The 22,602-nt window shown below is 36.1% G+C and overlaps 1 long non-coding RNA gene across 1 annotated transcript in view; it reads left to right on the top strand.

Moving 5' to 3' along the window:
* Positions 1-22,602, top strand: part of LOC149794323 (uncharacterized) — a 205,224-nt gene that overhangs the window by 32,939 nt on the left and 149,683 nt on the right. The window contains exons 3-4 of the long non-coding RNA XR_016423004.1: positions 10,518-10,628; positions 20,694-20,795. This is a non-coding gene — a long non-coding RNA (uncharacterized LOC149794323). The remainder of the gene's footprint in view (positions 1-10,517; positions 10,629-20,693; positions 20,796-22,602) is intronic.

The following is a 22,602-nucleotide window of genomic DNA, read 5'->3' as shown; positions in this document are numbered from 1 at the left end:
AGAAAGCTTGCCAGTAGCTTCTCATGGGTTGATGGTTCTTACCAGGGTTTTCCCTGGGTTCTTCCTCAACCATTAATACTGGCCGCCATGTATAGCCTATCGTGTGCTGAAAAATGACGTTAAACTGTACAACAATAACAACAACAAAGCATGAACAACTTTTCTTCTCAAAGCAGTTTTACAAACTGTGACTTGTGCATTTTTCTTTCATTTTATGAACAGTAATTCATAATATCTGGTGTAGACTACATTGAGTTGCCATTTAAAAAAAAAAACACTAGATGGTCTGAACGAATGAAGAATGATTAAATAGTATTGTACAATTGAATTTAATCTGTGGTTTGATAAAGGAATTTTTTCTTTTTGTTTTCATTTTAGTTGTTTTAGTTAGGTGTCTTCAACATATGCCACATGATGTGTGCTAATGGTCAGATGCCAGACTCTTTATAAAGGCATGTGGTATGAGTTGCAGTTTTTATTTTATGTACTAAAAGCAATAAATTAAAGGGATGAATAGGACGTGGCACATAACACTTCACAACTGAGCAGACCAGTGGAACAGTAGTTCTAAAAGTTTGCCAATGACTCTTGATGTTCTTCAATTATAGATCACTTTTTTTTCTAGTCTCATTAATTTGGATTTGCATTTTTTGTAACAGCTTTAGCAATTTTTCAGTCATATCACTACGATGTATGCAGTGTGGCAGTTTATAGTGATGTCTAGCACTGAGGCGTCATGCCACAGACATGTAGCATGATGTCCCACCCAGTCACATTATCCTGACACCGGGCCGACCAGTCCTATCAGACTTAAACCTCTTAATGCTGAGCACCTAGCGAGGCAGCTGTTAGTACCATTTGTATATAAGTCTTTGGTATGACAGTTTCCTTAACACTATCAACAAATTTTATGTTACCAGTGCTTTTTTAAAAACTGTTTGAAAGATTGTGTGCATTTTCTCTGGTATTTGCTGGAACCTCTGATTCCATGATGCTTGTACTTATTTGAAAGGGCTTGATTAGTGACCAATGCTTTTTAAACAACGCAACACACTGACCAGTTACAAAACCAGACAGCAGCATACAAAATAGGTTGATGCAGGATCAAAACGTTCATATGCTCTTTTTGCAAAAGTATACAAGGAAGAACATGCAGTGATTTCAGTTGTCATGGTATACTTTTATTGTCAAGTAGAGTGCCCCAAAAAAATCAAGTCCTGTATTATTTTGTTTTCTTGGTTTTAACAGCGCTTTTAACACATTGGCTATATCATGTTAGGAAATGAAAGCCAGGTGCCCTTTTCAAAGACATGCCAAAGCAGATGATCATTGATGGGTATTGGACATGTGTCTATTGGATTACAGCATTCTACAGAGCTCCTGACTGGCCCACTAAAAGCCCTTGGAGAAAGCAATTAAAAAGTTTAAAAAAAACCCAAAGCCCACTTGACAAATTAAAGCAAAAGTCAAAACATATTGTGACTTGCGTTCTTGAAGTCTTTAATGAAATACTGCCACAAAATAAACAGTAGCAAATTCAGGAAAATAAACAATAATACTTGCTTATCTATACCTTTCCAAAGGGTGTGTTGTCAGTATGCCAGGTTCAGAGGTGGGGTCATTTAGAAAAGCGAAGGGTCACAGATATCCATTAATGTTTATTGTTTGTTGAAGAAAATCAAACACTTCTCTAAAAGCCTCTCCTGTTGTAGGGCTTGCAAACCAGGATTTGAATTCTTCATGTTCAAGTAAGGATTTGCCTCTAAATTTATTTGGACATTCAAGCCAGAATTTGTTCCTACCTGTATGCTATTTTGGAAATAAAAGCAGCAGTGCAGTTGCTGAAGATTTTCACCTTTTCTTTCGTAGATTTTTTAAACTCTGTGATCCTCCACCGTATGTTATTGGTGTCCAATCCATTGAAAACCAGTATAAAGACATTACTTTGACCAACTGAAATTAATTGCCTTATGTTTGTTTTGTAATGGTGTTCTGTCTTTATTTTCTGGGGTATTTTTTTTTGTAGATCATATGAGCACAAAAGATGCTCCTTTCTCGTGCCAAAGATGAAAAATTAAGGTCAGTGGCACATTGGTGCAGCCTAAAATGAACACTTGCCACTGTTGCACCCTGAGTGAGCACATTGGACATAATACCACTCAAGACTGACAGTGCCCCACTAGGTTTATGATAAATCCACAGATGTTGAGCATTGTAGATCATGATCATCATAGGTTACCCTGATTATCAGAATCCCCATAATAGGACCAAGACTTTATAATTGCTTTATTGTTCCCTCAGCAGCTCAATGATGGTGCAACACTGTTTACCAGGTTGACTGGTTCTGATCTTCAACATCATGGCACGAGTGCTCACTTTATGATTTGGAAAGCTTGGACTTTGTCATTATGCAAGGTGCTGGGGTAGGATAGGGTGGTAGGTCTAGAGGATTACCTGATTATCAGACACACCATAAAAGGACCAAGACTTTACAATTGCTTTTATTGTCATCATATGTTCCCTCAGCAGCTCAGTGATGGTGCAGCACTGTTTACCAGGTTGACTGGTTCTGATCTTAATCATCATGGCAGTTCTCACTTCATGATTTGGAAAGCTTGGACTTTGTCATTATGCAGGGTGCTGTGGTAGGATAGGGTGGTAGGTCTAGAGGATTACCCTGATTATCAGACACACCATAACACTTTATCATTGCTGTTATTGTCAGACCTGGCTCTAACCATCATGGCAATCACATGCTTATTACAGTATTGTGTTGTTAGTGGAGACCTGGCTCTAACCATCATGGCAATCAGATGCTTATTACAGTATTGTGTGAACTGAAAAGTTGATACAGGAAAAGTTGAATCTAATCTTTTCTGTCAATTTTCAGGCAATTATTGGCTCAAGACAGACAACAGATGAACTTTGCTTCAGTAATTTTGGCTGTGGATTAGAAGAAGTGAATAGATAATATTGCAAATGGTATCTCATCCAACAGAAAGACGAATGTATTTTTTTATGAAATGCTTCATTCATTCCCTAGTGAATGGCAAATTATCAAACTATATTGTAAAGCAGAAGGTTTTCTTGTAAGGCAAAATATCCTAAAATGATCTGTTTTGATGATAACAAATGCCTTCTCTCTCAAGATAAAATACACTGATGCTATATTCTTGGATCATTTAGATCATTTTCAGAGCCAGAAACATGCCATTTTTCCAATAATAATGAAAAAAGAATTTAAATTTCTAAGAATATCCACATCAGCACATTTTTCTGATTTGTATTACGTTGTATCTTGTACTCAGAAAAATCCAAGAACAGATGTGTTATTTATTGGAATAATACAAAGTGTGTGTGTGTGTGTGTGCATATGTATGGGTGTATTTTTTTTTTTCTTTCTCAGTTTTTGTTTTTTTCCTCTGAAAAATGTAGGGTCACAAAGACAAAAAAATTGGTTGATCAGGTAGTCAGAACCATTTCTGTATTCAACCCAATACATTGTATATTGTGATATGTTACTGGGCAGATTATCTGTGTATTGTACATGTGAATGAGTATAGGAATTGGACAGGTGGACTGCATGCTGCCTGTTTGGTTTGAAGCCTCACCTGTAGTGGTTAATCAAGGTAATTATTGATGCATGTTTGCATGCATGCATGGAATATTTGGTCCCTGTTGTAATAAAGTACCTTGCCTAATAACACATCATATATACTCACTTGTAAGTCAAGTCTAACTGCAAGCAGCAAAGATCTTGATCTGCCATCACATATTGCGCCTTTAGATCAGGGTCATTGTTTGTTCTATTGATTACTCCAAACAATGGCAGATCTGAGTATGTGCAGTTTGCAGTTTCACTCACCTCATTACGGTACCACATTATTACGCCCAGACTGATCCAGTGGAAGCAAATAACTTTCACCCATTCAACTGCAAATCTGACATGTTAACTGCTGTCACTTCTAGCGATGGACACTATAGCTTGTCAAAGTTTAAGAACAGTGATTAAAAATAAGATACCCTCCCCACAATCTCACCCCCTTCCCATTTGTCTATTTTTATGGGGATGAGCTCATTATGGTGTTCCTAATTTGAAAAGAAGGTTCCTTTTGATTGTGTACGTTATTTTATGCCCGGTCACTCACAGTGGATTGGAGTGTGTGTGTGTTGGGGGGGGGGGAGGTGGATGCTTTCAGGATATGTTAGCACAATACTGGCTGTATAGTATGAATTAAAAGTTCAAATTTTAAATTTTAAAATGATTACTGTAAAAATACAAGATTGCCCCAGAAAGTCTTTGGTAGAAAAGGGACCAAAATCACTGTAATCCTAGTTTATTTTCTGCATGACAATGTTTACAGTAGCTATTTTAGTTAGAACAGGGGCCAAACTCACTTTAATTTGAATTATCCCTGTAAGGTAATGTTTTCAATGGCAATTCAAAATGAGTAAAAGTAGAGTTGTACTGTCAATGATTACACATAGTTGGCAGTGTACCAGTATAGATCAGACATGTAAAACAAAATTTGTGTTGCCTAGACTGTAATGAAACAAAATAGATACTGGTGACAACTAACTCTCTTTATTATCATCCTGCAACACAGGTTTTAGGACCAGAGCTAATAAAACTTAACCATTGGACTTGACTGGGAATGCCCAATAATTGAGTACTGCATATGTTATATGTAGTAGGCCTGCTTTAAAACTGTAGAGTGGCATTAAATATTGTTGTTGGGAGAAATTCTGTAGAATAGGTTTTTGAAAGAAGAAATGTTCTGCTACAGAACATTTATAAAAAGCCTGAAGCAACAGCTAATCCAAACTGAAAAGGACACATTTTCCAGTACATTTAATGTCTAAGCATATCGATATGGGTTTATTTTTTTGCTGAAGTTTTTTTTTTGTATGTCTGCTTTGAATGTGTTTGCAATAAATTTCATTGTGGAAGTTTTCCCTTTTTTAATTTAAAATCAAAGAATAGACTTTTTTTTTAACTGTTTGAAGTTGGACAATTGAAAAACCACGTAAATAATATTCAGCAAAAATCACTTGAGCTTGACAAATATGCTTACTTGTAGTATTAAAGAGATGGTCTGAGTAGGTTTTCAGGTCATTATAGAAATGTTTCCAAATTTGTATTTTAATGCATATTTTCTAATTATTTTTTCTTGAACAGTTTGGAACAAAATCCTTGTTAGCATGATCTAGCAAAAACCAATTAGGGTGGAGAACTAAAATTTGGCATGTATGTTTTAGAAGCATGTAGATTACTAGACTTTCATGTCATTATAGCAGTTATTTAGAATTGTATAACTCTTTCAAAAAATATTTTGGTCTTCACTGTTTTACAAACATTAATCTTCTTTTGTTGGTCCCAGATTTCATTCTGATGATTCTCAAAGTTTTTCAGAGCTGAAGCTTTCTGTTTGACACTTAAATTGGCAGAAATTGGCAGAATTATTTTGATTTTGAGAGAAGAGCTAAGATTCAGACCTTAAAAATCAGACTTTCATACTTTTGACAAAATTTCATTTTATTCTTTACTCATTAAATGCTCCTTTGTCTGGATGACATAATTTTTTTTGGGGAGGATTTTTTTTTCTTTCAAAAATTAGTCCTATATATTTTTATTTAACTTGCATTAATTCTGGAACTGTATGAAATTGACTATTTTTAAAGATCAATGATATACTTATTTTGAATGACATTTTTGACTTGTGTAAATGATTTTTAGGTTGGAGTAATTCATTTTACAAAGGATGAATGAGTAGTGGATATCTGATGAAACAATTGAACATTTTCCCCAGAAGTTAGATTCAAGAATATTGTCGGTTCAGTGGACATGTACCAGTACTTGATGATATGGTTCTAGAATGCGTAAGAAAATTGGCCGATCTCTGTCTTATTGCTGTGTGACATCAATATGTCAGCCAAGACTTTTGAACTCCCTAATACTGAACTATTGATTTGTCTGTCTGTTTGGTCATTTGGGTGCAGATAAAACATCAAAGATGGGTAACTGGTACAAATGCTTGGTCCTTTGTTTTATGAGTTATTGATCTTCTAAATGTGATGCGAGTCAATAGATATTTAGTGAGAGCCCAGCTGCTAACTTCACATTTCCTTCAGCCCAGAATTTGTTACAGAAGTCAATTAAGATAATATTAAGAGTTTGACATTTTTTTTCTATGAGACATCTTTCTGCATGGTGGAGGAAAGGCAAGGCTGTATAAAGTTTCACTGTTATGAGAATGTTTTTTTTACATGACTTACCTTGTGTTACACATACCGTATATGCTTTCTTCTAAGTTGAGTCAAAATGCAAACAACAAAGATCCTGATCTGCCATAGCATAATGTGCCTGCTGATCAGGGTATTTGTTCTATTGATTACTCCTAACAAACTGCACAGACCCAGAGGAGCCATTGCATTTTGCGATGGCAGATCTGGGTCTGGAGAGTTTGCAGTGGGACTTGACTTCCAAGCGGGTATACACGGTTCTATTGTTTTTCTACACAACATTCTTTCATTGAAAATTATTTTCTGTGGCATACAGCATAGTGAATTATAAAGTAAAGGATGTTCCTTTGGAAAAGGGTGAAATACTTGGCTCACACTTAGCTGCTGTGTTCATTTTTAGCTCACCTTGTCAGAAAGCCTAAAGAGGTTATGGTATGGTGATTTATATGTTATTTGTCCATTAATAATTGCCTGTTACCACCCTGGAGGTCATATTTCAGGTCTGATTTTGATCAAACATAGAATGTAGGCTTGCATCATTGAGATTTTCTTTGTTTCTGTGTTAAGATACCACAAGCTTTATAAATTAATTGATGTACATTCATTGAACTTTGTATGTTGAAGCCAGTTTTGAAGGAAATATATTCATTGATTCAGAGACAGTTACTCTACTTTATAAATTCACATGAAAATTGCAGGTATATTACAGTTCTGCTTACGCGATGTTCAACTACTGAAAATATACATTTTTGTACCAGTACAAATATAGTACGACTATTCTGCAATTTGTTTCCCTTTAAGAGTAAAATTCAGTGGGGCATTCATGTAAACATTGGCAGTGCATTGTAAAACGCACACAGAAACAGCTGTGTGTGTTGTTTGCCATTTTATGTGCTCAGTCCTTATTACTATGCAGTGAAAGTGGAAAGGGCCCATAAACATGCTGCGGGGTGGGGTGGGGTCCTTTTGCCCCTTTCTTTTGAAAACTGGTCAAACATTGATTCAGAAGATATTAATTTATCAAGAATCCTTGCAATTCCTCTTTTCAGAAATTAGATTCTTTTAAATACTTGATAGCTGTTTTCTGTCCAGCTTTAAGTTGTTGTTGTTGTTGTTGTTGTGGGGTTTAACACCATTTTTCAGCACATGATAGGCTATACATGGCGGCCAGTATTAGTGGTGGAGGAAGAACCCGGGAAAACCACTGACCCATGAGAAGCTACTGGCAAGCATTCTCACATAGCCTCATTGGTTGAATGTGAGACTCTAACCCACGCAGACAGAAGTGAGATGGCAGTGATCTGTAACAGAGAGCGCTTTAGACCACTCGGCCACTCGGAGCCCCTCCAGCTTTAAGACTTACTGACCAGTCACTTTCAGCTATTCATCAGCATCACATGTGGCTGTGCTCCAAGGCAGTGGTTCCCAACTTGTTCGCATGTTTATTCCGATGGGTGTCTGTTTTCTCAGGTAAAAGAGCCTCAAACTACAACTATGAGAAAGTAGGGGTCTACAAAATACAGTGTAATTTGAAAGTTAAAAAGGGGTCCTCATGCTTGAAAATGTTGGGAAACGATGCTCCAAGGAGTTTTGCCCCTTATTTTGCCCTTTATTCCAGATTTTGTATCCACCTCTTTGGATCTGGAAGAGTCCACTGTGTAAATTTGGCTCTCAGATACTCAGTGGTTGTTTATAGATGGCTCACTGTCCTCCAGAACTATCTTTTTCATTCTGTTTCATTTATAAGTATCAACACTTTTATCTTAACTGATAGACCTGTATTGTCTTTTGATATATATATATATATATATATATATGGCCCCAAGTTACCGAGTGGTCTAAAGTGCTCTCCGTTACGGATCACTACCATCTCACCTCTGTCTGTGTGGGTTCAAGTCTTGGATTCGGCTAATGTGGGTATGTGAGAAAGCTTGCCAGTAGCTTCTTGTGGGTCGGTGGTTCTTTCCGGGGTTTTCCCAGGTTCTTCCTCCACCATTAATACTGGCCGCCATGTATAGCCTATCATGTGCTGAAAAATGGCGTTAAACCCAACCACAACAACAATATATATACCATCCTAAAAGGGTTTCATCCTAGGTTGGCTGGCTTGTTTTTATGTATTGCTGGTGTAAACAGACTGATGTACAGGAAGTAACCAGAAAGTGCATGATCCAGAAAACACAAATTTCACACGATTGTACTGTTTTACAATTTCACAAAAGGTTACAGTCTACCATTTCATTTCTAGCAAAGTAAGTCAGTGGCAAACAGACCATGTAAGTAAACAAGGTACTATTATTTTTGTTAATAACTTCTGTTTTGGTAAACCTGAAAAGAGTTGGGTTGGGGAGGGGTAATTGTGGTCTGAGGCCCACTGTTGTACCAATGCAAAGACAAAAAAACCTTGTTATATATTGAATGACACATTTGCTTTGCTGTTCTACATTTGTAGTATTGTGTCACCTGTGTCTCTTGGATACTTCATGGTTATTCTTGACCATTTGATTGACCTGTCAAATACTCAATAGTTTTTCATGACCATCTTGTTCTACGTTATCTCCCCGATACTCCATAGCTATTCTTGACCATCAACTTATTGTACTTTACCTTTTGTACTCTTAATCTATTGACCATATTGTGCTTGACCTCTCTGATACTCCATAACTATTCTTGACCATCAACTTATTGTACTTTACCTTTTATACTCTTAATCTATTGACCATATTGTGCTTGACCTCTCTGATACTCCATAACTATTCTTGACCATCTCTCTCTCTCTCTCTCTCTCTCTCTATCTCACACACACACATTGACATAGACAGACACACACACACACACGCATTCTGTCATTCCAGTTTTAGTCCATATATTGGAATCAACTCTTCCCTTGTTTAACTAGATTCTCCAGAAATAAATTGAGTTTGGACATGTTGATGCTATAAACCTAAGACTGACCTTTAGCTTAAGCCAATTAAAATAACATGGCAAAATTAAAAAAAAAGTTGTACTTTAAAGTGGTTGAGAAACTGATCTTAGATTTAATTTGAACATCAGGATTTGATGCTCCAAGTACAGACATTAAAATAGCGTAAAGTTCAAGCTATTTACTTGCCTCTCAAATACCCACTTACTGTTCTTGGCCAGTTTAATACCTCACAGCCATACTGACCAACCACTTGAGAGTCATAAATCATCAGCTCAACATGGGGTTGTGCTCTAGGGGCAGAGTGATGGCAGGTTGATACCTCTGAGAGCACTTAAGGTGTGTGTGGTCAATTGACCTGATAATATCTTTTTATTGCCCTGGGATTAAGTTGTCACACCAATTATTGTTAGGTCTGGTCAAAAGGTATGAAAGGGGCATGAACAGTCCATTAAAAAGGCTGGACTGGTTATAAGGTAGCTCCTCTCTAATAGCAGCTTTGCAAAATATTACAGTACCTTGAGAAAAGAATAGCAGAATCTAGTTTCATTCTTTATGCAGCTTTGTGCTATGGTTGCTAGAAATGTAATGAAGTTTAAGTTGTTAATCACTGTACTTGAGACACATCATAGAAACCTCTTATTTTTTTAGAACTATTTCAGAAAATGTGTGTTTGCAAAAACAAAAAGGGATACAGTCCAAATTGTGCATGGCCTCTACAAATTGCAGGAATTTCAATGATCATTTGGTATTATTTATTTCTGGAAGGATCAGAAGTTTTTGCAAACTTAATTCCAAAGGTAGTTTTTTTATTGTTACTCTTTGGCACAATAACACAAGTGGTTATTTTCTGCTGAGGCAATGAATGGAGTGCCATGCCAAAGGACACACCATGGTAGCTGACCCAGGCTGGTTCGATGGTAGGATTTGAACCCGCACCCTTTCCCTTTCACTATTGAGTCTAGCACAATAATTCCAAAGGTGGCAGTATTGTGGATAAATCTAGAGTCTTATCTTGATAAATATTTGGCCATTTCTGTATACCTTAACAACATAAAATGGCCCAGATAAGGCAAATTACTATTTCTGCTGTGCATTATACATGATTATATTATACTAATATTATTAATACAAGAGTTTTGTTCATTTGTGTTATTTTTAGGTGCAATATCTGAGAAATGTGCATAAATTCTGAAATTGCACATCCCATAACATACCATGCTGGAGGAATTTCTTAGGTGTGAAATGTGTGAAAGTTGGCATGAAAATATAGCAAAAAATGTTAACCTTTTAAAGCTCAAATTTGATATAATGTTGATTTGTTTATTTATTTTTTATTTTTATAAAATAGGAATGACTCCTGTCCAGTGATCATCCACAATGAGTGGCTATGTGTATCCGGTCAGCTTTAGTTAGCATTGTCTACACTTCAGTGAGGGCGGTGTACTATTTATTACTGGAGGTAAAAAAAATCCTTTCTTTTGATCCATTATAAAGTTTTGTTATAGGAGTTTATAAAGTTCTAAGATTTTATGTAGCTTATGAATTAATGTGTGTTTGGCGAGTAAATGTTTTGCTTTGTAATTTCAGACTTACAAGCCCAGGAGAACTGTTGATTATTATTGTTCCTGTTTAATATTGTTAGAGCCATCCATTATGAGGCTATATCAGCTACCATAGTGGGAAACGTGCAGCTGCACCATTCTTTCTGTCCCATCTCTTTGGGTATGGAAACTCGGCTTGTTTCTTGTGATGATATGCCATGCATTATCACTTAATTAGTTTCAGAATATAGTAGGTAGTGGTGTCATATTTTGCATGCCCTGCCTTTATATTTTAGAAGTCTGCAGTTAAAATGTTTTTGATAGAAAGGTACATTTCAGATGTACTATTTTCAGTAATACATTTGTCAAAATGTAGAAAATAATACTTTTAATTTGATTTATAAAAGTAGGGCACTTAGACCTGTCTGTACAGCAATGATGAGACCAATACTGCTTTCTGATTACATCACCTGCAGACCTCATTACATTGCCTTAATGCATTTTATCCTGTTCACCAATTTCAACTGCAGTGCCTGAGAAGCAATTCTAAATACATTGTGGTAAAACTGAGCATCATAAAGCAGCAGCAGCAGTAATTGTGATGACCTTCACCATGTTTACTAAAAATGTTGCAACATTGTTATATTTTTTTTGGAGTATACAAAACTATGTATCTCCGAAAAGGTAATAAAATTTGCAACACAGTGATATATGTTTTGTTACCTTTACATGCTCACAACTGTATGCGCGAAGTAGGCCAATATGAGGACCTCCTCACCACCGTCAAAAAGAGAAAGCTGAAATGGTATGGCCATGTCACTAGAGCCAACAGTCTATCCACAACAGTCCTGCAGGGCAGCGTCCAGGGTGGCAGAAGGAGAGGTAGACAGAGAAAAAGTGGACTGACAACATCACAGAATGGACCAGGAAAAGTTTTGCGGAGACACAGGCATTGGCACATGATCGAGACAAGTGGAGGGAACTGGTCAGATGTTCAGCAGCACAGTGCCTCAATGACCACACTAGGTCATGAGACTGATGATGATAATGATGATGATGATGATGACTTGAAGAAAAATAAACTTTAAAAAAAACTTAACCTAATAGTATGTGAATAAAATAAAGATAATTCTATTTCTAGTATTTTGGTCCAAATTTGAAGTTTCTAGCACTGTTAGTTTAAAAGTTATAATAATTTTACTAAAGCTGGACAACAAAACACCTGGAACAATTTGTTTACTTCACATTCTGGAACATGTAGTTCATCATGCAGTTTCTCATGAAAACTTATCACAAATTAGTCCTAGAAATCTTTCAGTTAGATAAAAGTAATTAATTAGGACAATTTTTGTCCAAATTTTGAAGTCCACATCATCACTATGTCAGTAATAACAATCTTTAATGGTGAATACAAATGTCCACATCACATTGCAAAAGCTTACTTCATTTTTAAAATTGCCAATTCTGTATAAGTTGTTGTACAAACATCAGCTTTTAAGCATTTATACACCTAGTAATGTGTTTTCCCTAGCATTCGGTATGAACAGGGACATTGCATTTCCAGCAACCAAATTTTGCCACCCCTCTTCTCTCTCCAGGTTGAGTGGCCAGTGAACATTCATGACAGTTTTTTTCCCTGTCAAACATTTTTTCAGTGGTATGTTGCACTGTTTCTCTGGTAGGCTCTGGAACAAGTGATGCAGCCTTTCCAGCTCTAGTGTCACCAACCAACGATGCAACTTAGTCCTCCAGATAGCTCTGAAATGTCAACCACATACTTTTGACTTTCTCTGGATTTGTGTCTTGTGCAATCACATATGCATTGTACACCGAAGTTTCCATTAGGTAAAAGAAAAGATGAGGCCACCATTTTTTTGACAGAGATCTACTCCCTGCATGTTTTACTGGTAATCTGATTGCATTTTGGGAACTTCAGCCTGTTGCTGAACAGCCATACCAGATAATCTGTTTACAAAGCCACATGATGATGGGTCATGAAAATTTGACAAGACACAAACAGCTTTTGTATCTTGCCAAACACAAAATGTAACTTCATCCTTCTGTGTGACTTTGTATTCATGTTTCTTCAGTTTCAGCACTTATGGCAGCAATTCTTTTGGCAACCCCTTCCCGTTTGTATGGACTGTTCCACAGGCCATCATCCCTCTAGTATGCAAGTCTCTCAATAAATCTGTGAGTGTGTAAAAGTTGTCAAAATAGACTCAGATTTTTCCCGAACATGTGTGAGCAGAGATCCGTTACCACTCTGTAAGCCAGCCCCTTTTCTTGCCCATCTTCTTTGCTGGTGTATACCTGGAATCTGCATGTATCCAGTTGAGCTGGCGGGCCATATTCCATAGTTTCACCCTCCAGTTTCACACACACACACCCCCATTTTGTTGGCTTTGCTGGGATGCTGTCTAAAAGATGGTCTTCCTTTGAATTTTATCATGCTTTCATCAATCGTTGCATTTGTGTTGGGTATGAAATTTGATGAAAATCTCTCATCTAAATATTCCAGGTACCATCTAATTTTCTTTAATTTATCTGGTCTTCTCTCTGGCTGAGGCTCTTGCAGCTTGTTTTTCGTTGTCATGGAGATGCAAGTATCACCAAATCAGATCAAATCTGTCACGAGACATGATTTTATTGAATGATGTGACAAATATATGCTTATTTTGTCGCCAATAATTATGTCTTGATGGAAGACAAATTATTCCCATGGCAAAACATAAACCTATAAAGACCTTCATTGTGGGAATATCGACTGATGTCCATCTTGGTGACTTTGGTTGGGGGTATTTTTTCTACGCTCCTGTTCAGCATAAAGATTTGTTTCATCAACAAGTTTTTTTTCCAGATTAAATCATCCCAGAGTAACTCAAAACAATGTTGTGCATCGGCTTCTTCTGGGTGTTGAACAGTTGCATCGTCTTTCAATTTAAATCTTTGCTTCAACCGAAGTGAAAAATCATCCCGGACCCGATTCTCTTGATAGCCTTCAAAGTCAGCTTCATTCTCCGAATCGCTATCAGAAAGTGCATGAAGCCATGCATCATCTTTTTCATCAACTTTATTCAATTGTAACCCATCATTTAAGTCTATATTATTATCAGAATCATCCAAATCGTCAACTTCAATGTCGCTACCCTCGCTATCAACATCCATGTTTACATCAGAGTTGTCGTCCATCATTTTATTAATCGATTTTCAAGTCAACAGTTTGTTTTCCAAACACCTTTATTTTAAAATTTCACTGCGCATGCGTGCTTTAACCATTTCCTGCGTAGGTGAAGAAGTACAAAAATATTTGTGATGTATGACACGTGTTTCTAGAAACGCTACACACATATGTAGTAGAGTATGACCATAGTCGTATTCAGGATAAAATGGGATACTATGACCACAGGCGTATTCAGGATAGAACAAGGTATTACGACCATAGTCATATCCAGGATAAAATGGGTTAACTGATTTCCTATCTCAGAGGATCTGAAACTTGTTTCTGCATAATAGATTGATAACATTGTACTTATTGCAGAACAGCTTTGTCTCATTGTGACACTGTATTTGTTATTGACCAGTTTTGTCTTGTTGTAACATTGTGTTTATTTGTATTTATTACAAAATAGTTTTGTCTCATCACATTGCATAGAGGGGCCCCGAGTGGCCGAGTGGTCTAAAGCGCTCTCCGTTACAGATCACTGCCATCTCACCTGTTTGCGACTGTTCGAGTCTCAGCTTCAGCCAATGCGGGTATGTGAGAAAGCTTGCCAGTAGCTTCTCGTGGGTCAGTGGTTCTTTTCTGGTGGTTGCCCCATGTTCTTCCTCCACCATTAATACTGGCCGCCATGTATAGCCTATCGTGTGCTGAAAAATGACATTAAACACCACAACAACAACAAAATCACATTGCATAGATAACAGAATAGCTTTGTCTCATTGTAACATTGTACTGATTACAGAACAGCTTGTCTCATCATAAAGTTGTATTTATTACTGAACCATTTTATCTGATACCTTTGAAGTTATGACAGAATTGCTTTCTGATTGTAACAATGTATATTTTACAGAACTTCTTTGTCTTATCACATTGTATTGTTACAGACAGCTTTGTCTTTTTGCATTGATAAACAGAACAGCTTTGTTTTGTTGTAAGATTGTGTCTATTATAGATTGGCTTTGTCTCACTGTAACATTGTATTAGTGTTGTAACATTTTCTTTATTATAGAAGAGCTTGTCTTGTTCTAACATTGTATTTATTACAGAACAGCTTTGTCTTATCTTTGGGTCATGCAGAGAATAGATTTTGTTATGCAAAATCATCCAGTTCAAACACAAATATATGTTAAAATTTTTTAAAATATTACTATAGCCATAATTTAGATCTGCGACCTTCAAAGCCTTGGCACTGAACATGATATGTAAACTGTCTTTTACCCCTAAAGGGTTTAAAATAAAAATTATCTTTCGTTTTCTTTGAAGAGTTTTTTTTTATTATTTAAAAACTTGTTTATATATATTAATCTACTAAGATTCCCATCTTTTTAAATTTACTTCCTTGTTAAGAGGTTAAAAAACTTTATGACCTTAAGAGCCCAGTTTTAAGTGTTCACCAGTAGGTAAATTGAGCTTCTTTTCTTATCATACAGGTAAGCTCAGTGTGGTCTGCTGCTCTGAAGCTGTCTGCTAACTCCCCACTTCTCTGAATTGCTATGACTCATTCTTCACTTAACACAGCACACTTACACCAGTTTGTCTGGGGCAAAGGTCATCCAGTAGACTGTGTTGCCCCATAGCAACAACGAATCAAATTTTACATTGCATTTTCAGTAGAGTAGTGGAGTTACCCTACATGTGGTTATATCAGATATCTGTTTCTACACGGCTTTAAAACCAAGAGGCATTGTTATCAATACACAGCCAAAATTACTAAATACACTTACTTAAGAAAAGTAATTTGTTTTTTTGTGCCTTTTAAAGATATTTTTTGTTACCTTTGGATCAGTGTATAACTGAAGGTCTGTTTCTCAAGTAGGCACAATTATATTAATTGATAGCACACACAAACACAGACAGAGGGAAATTTCACCAATTCATTTTATGGATTTTATTTTTATTTTGTACATCTTTTGAGGGAGTTTTTGCAGCATACATGTATTTGACATTTATCTTTTGTCTCATGTAGTTCATGTTAACTTTTAGTTGCTTGGGTCTGTCCTTCTGGGGATTGTGGCTGTTTTTGGCTTTATTATTCTTTCATACCTAGATTTTTTAGTGCTGCATAGCCAGAATTGTGCTGATGTGCCTCTCTGTACCTATCTGTCTGTCTGTCTCATTCAGTGCAAAGAGGGTCAGTCATGTTCACATGGGTAACTATTATCTATCCTTGGCCATATTAAAAATAGTGTGAATAACTGTCCAACTTGATCATCTTTTTGGGGAGCCATGGTAGCTCATTTGGTTGGGGGTCAGACTCAAAATCCATGGGTCGTAGGTTCATTAACTACCCAGTCCTACCTCGGTTGGTTCACTTGGTGTGTCCTTGGGAAAGACATATATATCCTATTTTCTTGGCATGATATATCCGAAGAGCAAAATGATATATAACCAACAAAAACAACAACAAAAATTTTCATCCATGCCCGATAAATTCTGTTAGTATTGGTTTGAAATATCAAGAAAAAAGAGAGTAAATTAATGTTTGATGATTATCCTACAATATAAAATAACTTGTTCAATACATTTTTTACTACTAGAGTAACTTGACTCACTTACCATTAAAAAACACCCCACCCGTATTTATTATTGTTCCCACAACTTTTTTTAAAAGCTTTGGGGTTAGTTTGATCGCTTGCATCTGTTCATCAACCTGTCTGTCCACAAGTATATCACTGCCTAACTTATAAATGGAAATTTACCCAATTTGTTACATAAAGTGCCTTGTGACAACCACCTGCAAGAAAGATGTGATTAGCGGACTACATGGCCTAAAGCAGAGTCGGATCACTAATTTTCTTGGCTGATAACAAATTCAGACTACCCAAAATGGCCCACATATGTACTTGGTCAATTATATTCTGAGTGTTGGTCCATGATTTATAACAGTAAAGTGGATGAAATGGTCTTTTAATATTTTTTAAAGAATCTTCTATGTTTTCTGATGTAAAGTGTATCCGTTTGTGGTTGGTATTATCCAGTTAAAGTAGAAGTCATACAGGTCATTTAGACATTCAGTACCAGCTATTTCAGTAATGAGTGTAATTTTCTAGAATTTGATTACACATACCTTTATATGGCAATCATTAGAAAATTTTATAACAATAATTTATATTCATTTAATCAGAGCAATTGTGCCTACATGACAACGTTAACATACACTTTTGTGGGGGGGGGGCTGGTCTGGTGTTGGTGGGGTTGATTGGCAGATTGTACCGTCTTACAAGGTGTCTGTTTTATGTCGTTATCTAGAGGGTGATTGCCCTAGATGTTGTTGCCCGGATTGAGTAAATATTAATATAAAGTGTGAAACTTATAGATGGAATAAAAAGAGATCTGAGCAGATATATAGAACAGAATGACATGAGCCTCTGTACATGAAATACAACAATTTAATCAATTATATAAACAACATTGATAATACGTTACATTAGGAAGATACACTTCTCTTTTGAAATAAATTATTCACTGAATTTCAAACACAAATATACTTATATAAATAGCCGATCTGTTTTAAAAGATAGAATTGGTTCATCATAGAATTGAATGAACAATGGAAGTCATTGCCTTGTGCAAGTTCATAACCTGCTTATTTCCGGTTCATGCCACCTTCACTGTGGCTGTTCCTCTTGGTCCTTTTGTTTTTTTTCTTCTCCAAACTTTATTGTCTTACCTCTTTTGGCTCCAAACTTTGTGTGGGTAGGTGGATAAGTAAGTACATGTATGTAGATACATAGATATTTGGATAAGTAAGTAAGTGGATACATCAGTGAAGCTATTTCCCCTTGTTCCTTAAAGCTTTTCTCGCTTCTACCACCAATATTGTGTTCGTCAACTTTACTGACATCCGGTCCCTTGGATAAATGTTTTACAAGAGAATTTCTTCCAAATTGACTCTCGGAGTCTCCTATATTTGTTTCCTCTTGCAGGAAAACATTGACTTACTAAATTTTTGCGATAGGGCATATAAAACCAAAGAAATTTCGTGTGGTAAACACGACCCTTATTTAGTGTAACCAATCAATTAAATATATCTACCGCCTTTTTTATAACAAGGTGCAAAGATTGTGGTCAACCTGACTTCTAGATTTCCAAATAACTGAGTCTGGACAATTTCGTTTTTGCACATGCATCATTTCTTAAACATAAGACAAGTTCTGGTATTACTGTGTTTTCCTGATACTACAATATCTCTTTTGCATACCCAAACATTTCATTCATCAAACATATAAGCATTTCTTAAACATAAGACAAGTTCTGGTATTACTGTGTTTTCCTGATACTACAATATCTCTTTTGCATACCCAAACATTTCATTCATCAAACATTTAAGCATTTCTTATATAATCAGTCTTAAGGTAAAATGTTCTTAAGGTGTGTTTTGCATTTACTTTTGGATGGTTGATCTATAATATTTGTGTCACATATTTTTTATCAGTGACTTGCCATTTTGAAGGCATACTGCTTTTCAAATCTTTCTATTGCAATATGTATCAATACATAGTATTGCGAATCTGAACATTTTGAAAACTTGTGATACCATTTGTCACGTTCAGGCCACCTCAACTTTTTTGGCAGGACAAAACTATACCTTGGTTGCATCTTGGCATATTAATTTGCAGAAATATTTCTTGTCAGTAAAAAAAACTGCAATGTATTTAGAAAAACTTTGATTATTTTATGATTGGGTATGTTTTACAGAGAAGTTGCAAATGAACAAAAATAGCCATGTAAGATCTGAAAGCTTGCAGCATAAGTCATTTCCACCTTTCATAGAAGGATGATGAAAACATTTTTCAGGGGAGATTACAGGTTAGTGGTCCTTCCAGAATACCTAATGCTATTGAGTGATGGGGACGATACTAAGAAGAATTGGTGGTGGAGGGAGGGTATGGGGGCTCTGAATGACAAGGGAAACTTGCCAGGACAGTGTTAAGTACATGTACTGTGTCACGTTTTAGTATCTGTACCAGAAGTATAAGGGTAAGACAAGGCATAACTATCCTGATTGGTTTGTCAACCATTCATCAGTCAACCATTCATCTCACACTCCTCATTGTTAACATTGGAATCAAATCTATGAAGTTTAAGTTGTGTGTGTTCATCACTGGTTGACATGCCATATGTAAAATTCCAGCAGACCTGCACATACGGTCTGCCTACAGCTAATCTGTATGGTTGGTTATGAAAAGCTTTTTGTAATTTTATGTTTTGTAGAAGAAAAAAGCTAAGCAAAGATGGAAAATTGGTATAATTTTGAGAAAATACATGATTTTGCTTCTTTCTTCAATGAATTTTAGTAGAAGAGATGGCAAATGTTTGTTGACCTTGTAACCCAACCAATCAGATTAGTTGTGGGTGAAGCTTAGGTGCAAAATAATACTTGGAATCATGAATTAACAATAGAACCAGTCAAACGTGTAATTTTGTCATTGGCTAACAGTCAGTCCTTGTTGAATAAGGATGAACCACTGGAATCAGGGACATAATAGGAGGCACTGGTAGTGGAAGGGTAGGGTTGGGGGCTGTATGTGTCACAGATACGACAAGGAAACTCACCAGGACATTGTTCCACATCTCTTTAATTTTGAAGCATCTATATTAACAAATGCAAAAATCTTGGTCACAGGTGGGAAACAAAATGGTTGTTCCTAATAGAGATGTTGCTGAAACTGTCATTGAAATGCTTTATTGTCTCTTTAAAAAAAACTTTTCAAGGTGAAAAAATCCAAATTTTGACGCATAATAAAACAATTCAGCTGCATGTGAATCATTTTGTTCTTATAAAATTTCAAGTGAAACTGAATTTAGTTATTAGAAAATTTATGGGTTATGATAACTGTATTACAGTGTAGCTAAAATACACAGATTTGAATAGGTTGACAGTAGTATTTTGCATGTTGAATTTTTTTCCACTTGCAAAGAATGCACATTGAGAACAATAGTTAAAACCAATCCTTGTATTTAATTTGATTTTAGTCTGTTTTTTCTTCAGTCCAAACCTGTCTTTACTCATGGGTAGGGACAAGAAGCATATTTTTGGAAAGCTTGGTCCAAGGTCAAGGTCACTGAATTTGAAAATCTGTTATTCCTTTCTGCTTGATAAATCAAAATTTTTCTGACAATTTTCATTAAATGATCTAAGTTGATGTTGTTGTTGTTATAGGGTTTAACGCCATTTTTCAGCACAAGAGAGGCAATACATGGCGGCCAGTATTAATGGTGGGGGAAGAACCCGGGAAAACCCCGCAAAGAACCACCGACCCATGAAAAGCTACTGGCAAGCTTTCTCACATATCCACATTGGCTGAATCCAAGACTCGAACTGACGCAGAGGTGAGATGGCAGTGATCCGTAACGGAGAGCGCTTTAGACCACTAGGCCACTTGGGGCTCCAATCTAGGTAGATTGCTCTTGGCAGATCACTGTTTATTAGAAGTGAAAGGGCACAACTTCCCTTTGAGTTAGTGATTGATCATGAACTCTGCACACAAAATAGCAAAATTGTGAATATCAGATTGATTCTACAGTTGTAATAGATATGGTTGTTTGGAGGATCAGCCATTCTTCAGATGGCTTTTTGTGATACTTCTGTCGCTCTCATGCAAGTCATCCTATTATATTATGCTGCATTTTCATTGCATGATAGGTGGCCTCAGAAGACAATTGCTCTTTTAAAAAAAAATTGTTTACATGATCCCAGTAATCTGGTAGTATACCGTTTCTTTTTTCATATGTTAAGAATTTTCTTTTCTATTTTCAGATTCTTTGTGAAGGTGACAAGTTTCTGTATCAGATAATTAGCTTTCAAGTCTGCTCGGAATCAGTACTAAGAACATGTCTGGTTGTGTCCAAATTTTACAAGGTATTTCTTGTTATAAAATGTTTAAAGTGCAAATGCTGTCCTGCATTTTGTAATAAAATAGTTTTAAATGTAATCATCTATACAAGAATTTACAAAAAAATGACCAGCTAGCAAATAGGTTAGTGTTCCCCTTGTAACTAAATTTTTCTCTGCTCTGAAGGACCAGCAACTTGTGAATGCTCTGGTCTGATAAATTTGCTTTTCATAAACTTGTATTATTTACAGATGTCCACATGGCCCAGAAATTGATGTTGCACTGGTGGGCAGGTGCGTGTTTTGCAGGGCAGGTGCTTGTTTTGAACAGTGCACATGGTATTACATATTGTCTCTGTGTACCTAAGGTCCAACCTGGACTTGCATGCAGGACATGCTGGCAGGAAAGTAATGATTTTTTTTGATGTTTTGGTAATATAAGAAAATGATGTAAACAATATGGAGTGATAGTCCAAGTTAGAAAGAAATTTCATCTTTTCAGATTTTCTTTAAATATTGAAAGCCTTGTAGGACCTTAAATTTGACAACTGAAAAATATCCAAATCTTGCAGAAACACAATTTTCTCATAAAATCAGGAAAATCCATCCTGTTTAGTTGCTGTGTGATCACATTGGATTAAAGGGTAAACAGTTGGTAAATAAAATAGCCAATGCTACCCTCCCATGACCTATTCTGGAAAGGAAGATTCTCCACTGTGACTTAACATATAGCATATATTGGCATGCAGAATATACTTGGCAAAATATATGGAATGAACTCCACAAGCTTAAAAGCATCAAACCCATCCATGGGGAGGAACATCCCTCATATAGAAAAAAACATGCAGAGATGAGGTTGTATTGTGTCTTTTGTGTGATGTAAATGCATACCTCAATCCTGAAGGGTGAACCTCAGCTGGAGTGCATACCCTGCCACTGTCCATTCTTTTTAAGTGTGTTAGATTTCACCCTGAAGTATTTTGATGTGAGCTCAATTAAGAAACTGTATGACAATGTAACACCAGAGAAATTAAAGTTTGAATTTCTCAAAGAATGCAGTTTGTATAATCAAGTTTTACCTCACCTTTAAGCATTTTTAATTTCCCATTATTAACATTGTTTTATTTTGTATATATCTTAAAGAATTTTACCATTTTTACATTTTATTTTGTTGGAATTTTCCATAGAAATTTATTTGGATGGATTTATTTTCATGAAGTCTTTGCATTTTATACCAGTACAGTTTTGGAACAATATATTAAATCAGCAGTATGGCGCAAGGTTTGTGCGAATGTCCTGTTACAGATATATACATACACACATACATACACACACATACATACATATATACATACATACATAGATACATACATACAGACACACACACACACATGCATGCATGTGTACACACACACACACACACACACACACACACGTCCATCCATCAATCCATCCATATAGACAGTGGAAAAATCTTCATGCCTATCAGATACGTGTTTTGCAAATCCAGTATGGGTTTATTGTCAGAAGACAGCAAGCACATGCTTGCTTTAAATGCAATTGAAGTGGTTTGTAGAAGTGTTGGATTTAACCCACTTTGTATGGAATGGGTTGTGGGGTCTTATTCTTAAGGAAAACAAAAATGCTAACAAAGTGGGTTTGTTACTTGTAAAGCATGTATATCAGCACTATGCCTTCCCTGAAATAAATTTATTAATAGAGGCTAGTTACACATGAGTTTTGACAAGAGTCCCAGTCAGAGGGGAGAAAATGAGAAAACTATAGAAATTTTGATATTTGACTCTAATGCCTTCATATTTTACCAGGTTCTGAT

This window comes from Sinohyriopsis cumingii, chromosome 8 (assembly GCF_028554795.1).
Source record: "Sinohyriopsis cumingii isolate HCF-2022 chromosome 8, ASM2855479v2, whole genome shotgun sequence".
NCBI lineage: Eukaryota > Metazoa > Mollusca > Bivalvia > Unionida > Unionidae > Sinohyriopsis > Sinohyriopsis cumingii.
Note: the sequence above shows the minus strand (reverse complement) of the source record. Positions and strands in the feature narration are given on the sequence as shown.